Source organism: Salminus brasiliensis, chromosome 1, assembly GCF_030463535.1.
Source record: "Salminus brasiliensis chromosome 1, fSalBra1.hap2, whole genome shotgun sequence".
NCBI lineage: Eukaryota > Metazoa > Chordata > Actinopteri > Characiformes > Bryconidae > Salminus > Salminus brasiliensis.
In genome coordinates this window covers 75,486,430-75,494,900 of record NC_132878.1, presented here as the reverse complement: position 1 = coordinate 75,494,900, position 8,471 = coordinate 75,486,430, and positions in this window count along the sequence as shown.

Genomic DNA, 8,471 nt, shown 5'->3' with positions numbered 1-8,471 from the left:
GAAGAGTGATGTTAATTCTAGCATTCAAATACATATCAGACAACTACATGTTTCCAACTTTGTGGCAACAGTTTGGGGAACCTGTGCTGTCCCAACGTAACTGTGTCCCTATGCACAAAGTGAGGTCAATAAAGGCATGGATTTAGCTTAGTTTGCTGTGGATAAACTCCTGTGACCTGTATAGGTCTGATCTCAACTCCATGGACATATTTCGCCTGGTTTGAAACATTGATTATGACTTAAACTTTCTAATCAAATATCATACATAACGTCAGAAGTGATTTTCTTTTAACTATATAGACATAAATTCCTACAGACAAACTCCGTCTTTGGGGAAAGCCTTCTGAGAAGCAAGTCCATATTAATGACCAAGCTTTTGAAATGACGATCTCAATGGTAATAGTAAAATAATATTTGTTCATGTGTCCACTTTAGGAAAAAACATTGAACAAGGGTGGTGTTAATGGAAGGACATTACAAAGGAAGCCATTCCTGTTCAAATAAAAGAAAACAACGCCAAGACTACCTGGATGTTCCAGTGCTTCTGGGATATTGTTTTGGTTGGTGTGGCGCAACAGGCGCAACAGATAGCACCACTACCTACCAGTAAGCTACCACACCATGTGGGAGACTGGGGTTTGATTCCTGGTCTGGGTGACTATGCTGCGCTACACCAATAAGAGTCCTTGGGCAAGACACCCAACACAACATTGGCCCACCTCTGTAATACCAGTAACCTTGTAAGTCGCTCTGGAAAAGTGTGCCAGCTAAATGTCATAAATGTAAATGTAAATCTTTTATGGACAGATGGGACAAGGTTTCTTTGGGACCCTGCACACTAACACCAAAAAGGCATGCCAACTGTGAAACATGGTGAAGGGAGCACCATGGTTTGCAGAGAAGACCTTGTTATAATTGAAGGAACACTGATTTTCAAGGTGTATCAAACATTTTGACCTGAAGAGACATTGGGTGTTGCAATTATCCAAAGCAAAATGCAAGGACCTGCAGGGAGGTTTAGCCAACATAACTGTATGTACGGCTATCTAACACCTGTTACAAGACACCCCCCCCCACACACCCCCCCAGGAGGAGATCTACTGGCCTGAGCAATAATGATGAAAGCAAATTAGCTTGGCTTCATGTTTGCCAATGTAAGTAGCCCAGCATTTACTGGAGGCGGCAGCTTGTGTGTGAGTGTGAGATTTCCCCTTGTATGATGTGGTAGAGGTCGAGAGCCATTGAGAGTGACAGCGGGTAACATTTCCATTTAAAAGGTGGCGAGTGGCACTTGCCAGCAGGAGGCCCCGCTTGCTCGTTTCAGCCAATTAGCATCGCAGAGAGAGCGTGAGCCAGATCATTAAAAGTCCCTCTGGCTCTGGTGTGCGGGACAGCTTCCACTGCGCGCCCCTACTCAAAAACTCAAAAGTTCACTCCCAGTTGTGATGATTACCCCCACTTAAATACAGAGGCAGACAGAGACCACCAAGCTGAGAACATATTAAAAGCAGAAGTGGAATTAGACTACTGACGAGAATAGCAGCTTTAATACTTCAGGGGGCAACTCTGGAGATGTCCATAGGGCTGCCCGACTCTGACCTTTGCCCCAAAACACAGTGTTTTGTGTGTTCTGAGCATCCTGACCAATCATAGCTGTTCTCAGCTGTTCTCAACAGTGGGATCCTCCTGGGTCTACCATTTCGATGGATGGATAGTGGCAGATGACACTGTTGTGTCTGCAGGTGAGCTTGAATTTGTTTGGATGTTGATTGAGGTTCTTTTAGCCACCATTCGTACAGTCACTTCTATCCACATACAAGCACGTAGCTATAGTGGCATAGGCTCTACTTCTTAATGATGCTGCGGGCGGTGAACACAGAAACAGCATTCTAAGGTTCTTTCAGTGATATGAAAGAAATGCAGAGGTACCAATATTTTTGGCCATGGCTATGGATCCCTAGCTAGAATATAAATATTAGTGTCCTTTTTCTTTTTTTGTGTGAGTCTTTAAAAAAAATAAATATTATTTATATCTAGACACACCCTTAGCCTAGTACTTGGTTGATGCACCTTTGGCAGCAATTTCAGGTTCAGGGAAAGAAGCTACAAGCTTTGCACACTTTTTTTTTTGGACATAATGGTTTGAGAGTCCTCTAGGTGCATCTGTCTGGCCATTCTCCTATAAAGCCGTGATTTGTGAAGTGCTGCCTAGATGGTTGACCTTCTGAAAGGTTCTTCCCTCTCCATAGGATACACTCTTTCAGAGTGACCCTCGATTTCCTGCTCAGCTCTCTGGTCAAGGCCCATCTTCCCCAATGGCTCAGTTAGGTCTAGGTAGTTCTAGGAAGATTCTTGGTGGTTTAAACTGCTGGTCTGCAGATAATTCCTTTGACCTTAAACTTGGAGTTTGCTCTGACATGCACTGTCAACTGTTGGACCTAATATAGGCAGGTGTTGGCAATCCCCAATCATGTCCTATCAATTGAATTTACCACAGGTTGGCTCTAGTTAAGTTGTAAAAAGATCTAAATCAGTATAAATGAAAACAAAATACGCCACACTTTTGGGTGTACAGGAGTACAAATGATATTTTACATTTTGATTTTTAATAAATTGACACAAAAAGAATCTTAAACATAAAACATACTCAAACTTAAACATAAAACATCTCATGATGGGTAAAACCTGGTTACCAACTACTTGTTGCAAAACATACAGATGGCATTGGTTACAGAAGAACTACTGAAAGCACTGAGCACTGTTAATAATAATCCAGTAAAAAGAACATAATTTCACCATAAACCCGACACAACCAGGTGCTCTCACAGGATTTAAGACAGAAGAGTGAAAGGTATTATCAGAAGAACCAAGGACCACCTGTGGAGAGCTACAGAAAGACCTGGTATCAGAAGGTACCATTGATTCAAAGAAAACAATAAGTAATGCACTCAACCACCATGGCCTGTATGCACACTCAGCACGACTCCATTGCTGAAAAAAAGCATGTTAAATCATGTTTAAGGTTTCCTTAACAACATTTAGCCTGTGAAATATTGGGAGAATGTAGTCTGGTCAGATGAAACCAAACTCTTTGGATTCCATAATACACACCATGATTCCATAATACACACCATGAGGTCAAAAGGCACTGCATACCACCTCCTTCACAGAAGAAGCCAATGAAACCTTCAGGATTTGAAGAGTGTACAGGAGGCGGCTTGAAGCTGTCATCCCCAACAAAGGCTTTTGCAAGAAGTATTAAATAGATTTCAGTAAGTGTGATCAATACTTTTTCCCTGTGCTATTTCTCATTATTACATATAACTTAATTTATGGACATCTATGGTTTTATTTCTTTGTATGTGTGGATTGGTTGGGTTGTTACCAGCATCTGGTGAATTGAATTTCATGTTTATAGCACCCCAGACATATATTTATCTAGAAAAGTGGTAACATGTTTAATAAATATTTCATTATATATATATATATATATATATAATATATATATATAAATTATGAAAATGTATTAAAAATATCAAAAAGTGCTATTATTAAATACTGGAATGTGACCTTCAAGCATTCCATATTATTTTTAGTTATTCCCATTTGTTTTCCACAGCTTTGACTTTGAAAGGGTACAGGTAATTCCTTTTGGCTACTCCTTATAATTGTGTCTGTTACTAAATTGTTTTTTCTTATGATTTTATTTTGATCCAAGATTGTTGCTTACAAAACGACCCCCTCTAAAGGGTCAAATGAACGCATTTGTAGCTTGAATATAAAAGTTGTTGAGTGCGCTTCCTTCCAGGCGAGAGAACAGACAAGTGTAAATTTCCCTGTGTTGCTCCTTGATTTATAGAGTGTGAAGTGATCCGATTCAGTGTTGGGGAAGGTCACTTTCATTTACTATTCAATTTTATCCTCGGTTCTATAATATCACATTCCCATTCTGTCACTTCCAGTAATGGACTGCTGGTCCAGATTTACACTCATTCACAGTTGGAGACCCTTAAGTGCCATGTAAGTGGACTGTTCCCATGGTAATCTGTGACCTCCGTCTCCATAGTAGCCTTTAACCTCAGGGTTAAGCACATACGTGGTTATCTTTCTCTTTCTCACAAGCCGTGTTTTCAAGATGATGTGTTGCTGGATGGGTTGGGCTTTAATCATCAAACTAATATATCACTGTTCAGTCAGTCAAACTGAATTAACGTTCTGTCAATGACCTCTCTCTCTTTGCTTCTCGTGAAGAGATGCTCTTTAATATGCACCAGAGACTAATCAGGAGAACTGCTGTCCAGAGTCAAAATGATGTGGAGATTTAAGCACCTAACAATTATTACAGAGAGGATACATTACATTATCACATGTCACAGAGGAGGTACTTAACAGTCTTTCAGCAGTTCACTGCATGAAGAGGAGGGAAGGAGCTGGTGTGAAGGGTTATATGTGGGGTCATCTTCCAGGCCTGTTGAGAAGATACAGCCTTTGAATATATATCTAGATGGACAAGACATGTTAACCTTTTGGATTCCACAGAACTGCCGAATGTTTTAGATTTGAATAATAATTTAAGCATAACTCAGCCAGTTCGCGTTGTTTTTAATATAGTTACTGAATAATAATCCTTAGTATGTAGCAAAAGGGCGAAGAGGTTACAAAGCTCATGTTTTTCCTGTGTTTTTATTTTCCACTTACAACATTTCTGTGGCTTTATCTATGTATTTATACACAGTCATATCAGAATATTATGACCACCTACCTAATAGTGAGAATAACCACCCTTGGCCCTTGACCCTTAAGAATAGTAACCCTTAAGAACACTAGCAAGACATCATGGCATGGACTGTTTTATGTGATGGAAGGAGGAGATGAACTACTCCACTGTGGCACATTGATTGTTCTGTACCACTCAGGAGATTTGTCATACCCCTCTGGCATCCATGGCCCTTGGCGCACCACTGTTATGCCATTTGGAGTTCATTCTAGGAACGTCTTCACTACAGCGGCTCCTATGAAGTTAACAGTTTCTGAGATGCTACCACACTTTACCTGGTACCCTATTGTCATGCCCTTTTCGACATCAGACATATCGCGTCCTTTGCCCATCAAGAGGTCAAGACTAGTGACCTTCTGTGAAGCCGGTGTTCATTTGTTATCTCTGTTGGCTAGAGATTGGCTTCTCTCTCTCATGCCGCCAGGTCTTCTCATCATTAGGTGTGATGAAATGATCCAAGGTTGTGTGTTACACAGTAAGTGGTGATGAATGTAGCTCGTAGTCTGTCCAAGTCGAGAAGGTTGTGAAAATGTCAGTGTGATGGAGTTTGACTGAGAGTTTTGCTTGTGAATGTAAAGAATTAGATTTTAAGATTTAACTGGTTTGATCAGAATACACATGTCATTTGCATTAATGTTGTCATTGCTCCAAAGGAATTAGACACAGTATTTGGACATTATACTTGGATTCTACAAGTTAAAGGCTACCGGTATGGTTGTGCATTATGTGGGTGGAGCTTTGTATAGTGCAGTTAGTCCACATGAGTGGATGCAAACACCTAAAAAATGTTGATGTTTTTTAATGATTACAATTTAGAAGAAGACGTTATAGATACAATTACTTCTAAAATCTAAAAATAATTGACTGGACCAAATTTGACGTTCCTACCTGTAAATATGAAGAAACTGTTTTTTTCCATAATGGGCCTTTTAACTCGGCCGGATGGGAACTTATTTCAGATCTGTGGATTCTTCGGAAGCCTGCAGTGATCCATTTGTTTCCCAACAACCAGGAGCAACATGAAATTTCCAGTAACATATATATTTGTGGACATCTCTTCTACTGAATGTATTCAGCTACTTTAAGCTGCACTCACTGCTGAAACAGATGTGCAAATGCACACACACAGCATGTCTAGTCCCTGTAAAGAAGTGTTGCTAATATACAGGAATCTGTGGTGCAAAAAAACAGGACACTATTGGTACCATGCCATATGCCAGGCATGGGCTAGTGGGATAAAAAGCCCTTCAGCACTTAGCATTGAGTTGGGGATGAGTTTGGGAATTAGGGATGAAGTGGGGTGGTGATCTTCCAATATTCTGACCTCACTAACACTTTTGTCACTGAATGCAATCAAATCATCATTGCAATGCTTTGGAATCTAGTAGAAATTCCCTGGACAGAAGAGACAGTTACTCCAACACTTCATTATGAATAGGCTGCTGAACTTCTACAGACAGAATGAGTGCTACTATGTAAATGTGTTTATAAATATGACATAAGTGCCATGATTTTTGTATTAAACCCTGAGTATTTTTGTGGATCTATACGTGGCCCGGGAGTGAGGATAAGCAATGTTTAACTGGTACATAAAACATTTATTCAAACAGTGCAAGGAAACGTCACATTTTCCCTGATGGGGATTCTTTAAACACATCTATTAGAAACACAGCATGGTTCAAAGGAAAGCTAAATTCAGTCTGCAGTTTACCTCGGACCCTGTTCCACTTACCTCTGCCCTCTTCATTTGTGTTGTTTTCCAGCGGCGTGTGAGGTCAGAAAAAAAGTTGAAGTAAAGGTCGCTGGTGTCTGGTGCTGTAGGGAAGGGGCCAGCTAAATAGGTCATGCAGGGCAAGTGACCTTCTGTGAAGTCGGAGTTCATTTGTTATCTCTGTTGGCTACAGATTGGCTTCTCTCTCTCATGCTGCCAGGTCTTCTCATTATTAGGTGTGATAAAATCATCCAAGGTTGTGTGTTACACAGTAAGTGGTGATGAATGTAGCTCGTAGTCTGTCCAAGTCCAGAAAGTTGTGGAATGTCAGTGTGATGGAGTTTGACTTTGTGGGCAAGAGTTCTTCCAAGTGATAAATCATACTGCTGTGCAAAATCGGTGATTACAGAAAAGGCGTGAAACGTCCTTGTCCGTAACTGAGTCTTTCCAACAAGATAAAATATTGACAATCATCCCTTAGTGAAAACTGATTTATATTGCTTATTGAGTCATAACACACCTTCATTTGCATCAATTTGTCAAGAGCAGTCATACCTCACCACAGTTGGAGAACCTGAGCAGTGTTTGATAGCTGCTTGGCCTATAACTTGCCTATAAATTCCCCAAAGCATTTTTCATCATTCATTGCATCACCCCTCAACTCAGATGACCAACTATAGCATTGATCACTGTTTTGGGGTCAGTAAGCTCCGTAATGTTTAAGGTTTGTATTCATATATTTATATGGTTGCTGTCCACTAAAAAAACATGTATCTTAAAAGGTAACTTTACAGGAGAAGACAAAAATTATATTAATGTATACAGGACAGCTACAGGGTTCAGACGATGGAGAAAACTAAAAAAGGTCAACAATGGAGATGAATGTTTTTCATTGAACAGCAGCGATAAAAAAGAGGAAAACAGACAAAAAGGAAATACAAGGTTTTCAAGCGAGAGTGACAATACACCGAGAGATCAAGTATTAGAATGAACTATCCCTTGGGCCTCAAAAAATTGCCTTAATTTATTAATCAATTAAAAACAATCACCATGTCACTGTAGATGCACAAACGTGTATGTTCATGTGGACTGAAAGATTAGTATAAACACACTGTTTAACAACAGTAAACTGCATCTGTTCTGATCAATGTGGTCGACTAGCTAATAAAGTAAGCTATTTCTGTAATCTAAACACTGCTAGTTTCCCTAGTTTTCTACTACTGAAAATATTCAGTATTTTCTGTATGGTTCCAGTGGCAGGTAGTTCACAGTAAGCACCAAAACAAGCTTAAAGCTATGATCATGGCATCCCTACCATCGTCATTTACGCCATACTTAATAGCTGTACTTTGAAAACACATGGCTGTACTTTCTGAGTAGCTACAAGTTCACATCTAAAATGCTCTAAGGGAAATTTATGTAGTGACGCAGTTTCTTCATAACTCACCAGTGTGTCACAAATGACTGTATGAACACCTCTGCTTTACCAGATTTACACAGGTCATTTTGAACTGTGCCTCATTCAACAAGCAGTCTAGGCTGAAGCTGCCCTTATAATGTTAACATGAATGGAAGGGGCTAAACTGATGTAGACTGAATAAACGGATACAGTTTCTGCAGCTTAGTTTCCATATGAGAACTGTATGGAGTGAATGGATGTGTATTAAAACAAGAAATACATACTACAGCTAACTCTTCTTCTTTTAAAAAAGCACACAGCTTTTTGTATTTTGGATTCCGGGTTCTTTAAATAAAGAAGAAGGGGAGAGGGGTCTTGAGAGTAATAGAAATCTGAGGGCAAAGTTTCTTAGACTTCTTGCTTTCATCCAAGACATTGCTGTGAAACTCATAACAGCTAGAATTGAGAGTGGTCAGTGAGACATTCTGCCACACTTGAGGCTTTCTTGAGTGGGCTTCTGGCTGTCTGGAGAGCACAGAAATAGGATCTCTGATTAAATTAAAAAAATGCTTTAGCGGACTCTT